The following is a 3,935-nucleotide window of genomic DNA, read 5'->3' on the forward strand; positions in this document are numbered from 1 at the left end:
GATCTTGCCTTACTGCAACCTCTTCCTCCCGGGTTCAAGCAATTCTCCTGCCTCAGCCTCTCAGGTAGCTGGGACTACAGGCACACACCACCACGCCCAGGTAATTTTTGTTTGTATTTTAGTAGAGATGGGGTTTCACAGAGTTGCCCAGGCTGGTCTCGAACTCCTGAGCTCAAGCAATCCAACCGCCTCAGCCTCCCAAAGTGCTAGGATTATAGGCGTGAGCCACCACACTCGGCCAGTTTTCTTTCTTTTTCATTGAATTTCTCTATTATTCTTCTACTTTCAATTTTCTTGATTTCTGCTCATCATTATTTCCTTTGTTTTGCTCTTCTTTTTGAACTTATTGAGGTAGACATTTAGAGATTAGCTGATTTGAGACCTTTCCTCATTTCTAATGTCAGCATTTAATGCTATGAAATTTCCTCAAAGCATTGCTTTTGCTGCATTTTATATATTTTGATATGTTGCATCTTATTTTCACTAAGTTAGAGTATATATATATATTTTTTTCTCTGAGACATTCTCTTTGACACATGTAATATTTAAAAGTGTGCTATTTTCACTAAGTTAGAGTATATATATATATTTTTTTCTCTGAGACATTCTCTTTGACACATGTAATATTTAAAAGTGTGCTATTTAATTGCCATGTAGACATTTTCCTATTGTTTTTCTATTATTCATTTTTAGTTCTATTATATTGTGTTCATCAAACACAGTCTATCACAGAAATATTATAGTTTTTTAAAATCATCATATATAATTTGTAAAGCTCATATGGAAAAGTATAGCCGCTGTGCTGCTCATATGTCTACTCTTTCCATTATTCTTTCTTCCTTCCTGATGCGCCATGATTCTTTCCTTTATCGTTTTCTTTTTATTTAAAGACATTTCTTTAGCCAATCTTTGGGAGTAGACTTTCTCATTACAAATTCTTTTCATTTTTCTTTATGAGAGAATGTCTTTGTTTCCTCTATATTCCTGAAAGTTACTGTCACCGGATATAGAATTCTCAAGTTAACAGTTTTTTTTTTTCTTTTTCAGCACTTGAAAAAATATGTCATATCCTCCTAGTCTCCTTGGTTTCAAAGGAGAAATCTGCCATTCAAATTTTTGTTTCCCTACAGTCAATGAACTATTTATTATTTTCTGGCTAATGTCAGGTTTTTTGTCTTTATTTCCAAAAGTTTAGTTAAGATGTGTATTAATGTGGTGGGGTCTCATGGTATTCCTTTAGCTTTCTGAACCTATAGGCTAATGTCTTTCACCAAATTTCAAAAGTTTTTAGTCATTGTTTCTTTAAATACTGGTTCTGTCCCACTCTCTTTCTCCTCTCCTTCTGGGGTCTGATGATATGAATGTTAAAACTTTTGTTATTGTTCCACAGCTCCCCGAAGCTCTGTTTATTTCTTATTCAGTCTATTTTTTCTATATTGTTTAGAGTAATTCTATTGAGCTGTCTATTAATTCGCAGAATCTATGCTCTGTCATCTCCACTAGACTAAAGAAATCTAGTGATTTTTCATTATTTCTATTGTTTTTTTTTGGCTATATCATCTTCATCTGATTGTTTTATTTAATTTCTATTATGCTGTTGAGAACATATATGTTTTCATTTGCTTTGAGTGAATTTACCATTGATTTTAGAGCATTTTTATGATGGTTACTGCAAAGCCCTTGTCAGATAATTCAAACACCTTTAAGTTGGTATCAGTTGATTATCGTTTTTCATTCAAGTGCTATTTTCTGAGTCTTGACATGATGTGTAATTTTTGTTTGCATGCTGAACATGTTGCCTATTATGTTAGAGGGGCCAGGGACTTTTTTTTTTATTTTAACAGGTACTCATACTTTTTAAAGTGTTTACACTTTACACTGTGTTGCCTTCTTTTATGTGTTGTACTTTCATACGTTTAATTTTCAGAGAATGTGTGGTCATTAATTTTGGTCTGCTTGGTTTATCTGATGCTACTAGTGCTACTACAAACCTACTGGTGGTGTTTTAGGGAGTAGAAGGATTTTCCCCAGTCCAGGGAAAACCTGGTACCTCTTGGTAGAGGAGGGGATTCTTGGGCCCTCAGGGACTGTAATGGCTAATATTAAGTGTCAACTTGATTGGATTGAAAGATGCAAAGTATTGTTCCCGGTTTTGTCTGTGAGGATGTTGCTAAAGGAGATTAACATTTGAGTCCGTGGACTGAAAGAGGTAAATCCATCCTTACTCTTGGTGGGTACCATCCCCTTAGCTACCAGCACGGCTGAAAAAAGTAGGCAGACGAAGATGGAATGAGCAAACTTGCTGAGTCTTCCAGCCTTCATCTTTCTCTCGTGCTGGTTGCTTCCCGCCCTTGAACATCAGACTCCAGGTAATTTGTCTTTGGACTATTGGACTTACACCAGTGGTTTGTCAGGGGCTCTCAGGCCCTCAGCCACAAACTGAAGGCTGCCTGTCGGCTTCCCTACTGTTGAGGTTTTGGGACTCGGACTGATCCACTACTGGTTTCCTTGCTCCTCAACTTGCAGACAACCTATTATGGGACTTTACCTTGTGATTTTAAGTCAGTTCCTCTTAATAAACTCCCTTTCATGTATACATATATCCTATTAGTTCTGTCCCTCTTGAGAAGCCTGATTAGAGGTTTTTTCAGGCTGGGCTGCTTGTTGTGATGAAGTATTCCTTGCTATTGTCACCCAACACCCTTACATCACCCATGTCTTTTGAAAAGCAGAAATTTTTATTTATTTGATTAAAGAAATTTTACTGTAAAGTGTGCATGTGTTTTACTTTTATGCTTAGTGTTTTATAATTTCTAAAATATGTTTCCTACCCAATGGCTGCAGAGCTGTTGTCTTCTGTTTTCTTCTCGAATGTTTCTAATTTAACTTTTATGCTTTGGCGTATAATCCAAAAATTAATTTTAGGTATGTAATGAGATAGGGATTGAGAAATATGTTTTAGATATATTATTCTAGTTGTTTAAACACCCTATTCTGGAAAAAAGTTTCCCATTGAATTACTTTATCAACTTTATTTTAAAAATAAATTGTCTTTATACACATAAATTATTTCTGGACCATCTATTTTGTTCCATTAATTCATTCTTCTAAAATTAAGCCAATACCACATGTTTTGAGAATTGTAGATTTATATTGTCTTAAAGTCATATTGTATCTACCTTCTAATATTTATATTATTTTAAAGAATTTTACTATTCTTGGCTCTTATGAAGTTCATATAAATTTTACAATCAGTATGTTGATTCTAAAAGAAAAGAAATCCTTATGGAATTTCTATTAGTATTGTATTTAAATCACTTCTAAATTTGAGGATTGTTATTTGTTGAATTGCTTTTCCCTCAAAATTCACGTTGATGTTCTAACCTCCAGTACTGAAGACATGACCTTATTTGGAAATAGAGTCATTGTAGATGTAATTATTTATGATGAGGCCATTGGCATAGAGGGGGCTTCTAATCTGAGATGATTGGTGTCTCTACAAATAGGACAAATTTGGACACAAATTCACATAGGAAGAGAATGAAATGTGAATATAAAAATGGAACACTCTGATCTCAGATTTCTAGCCTCCAGAAATGTGAGACAATCATTTTTATTGTTTGAACCTTCCAGTTTGGTGGTATGTTGTTAATGCAGCCCTAGAAAACTAATACGAGTAGAAAGGACATCTTAACAATACTGAGTTTTTAAGTTTATAAAACTGGTATTGTCACCCCATATAGTTAGGTTTTCTTTAATAACTCTCTAAAGCATTGTGTAGTTTTCACTATAGAAGTTTTACATGTTTCATTAAGCTTATTTTAATATTTTTATTTATTAATATATTGCAAATGATATACTTAAAATTAATTTTTCTAATGATATACTCTTAGAACATAAATTTTAATTTGATTTTTATATACTGGCCATGTGCC

Source organism: Pan paniscus, chromosome 2 (genome assembly GCF_029289425.2).
Source record: "Pan paniscus chromosome 2, NHGRI_mPanPan1-v2.0_pri, whole genome shotgun sequence".
NCBI lineage: Eukaryota > Metazoa > Chordata > Mammalia > Primates > Hominidae > Pan > Pan paniscus.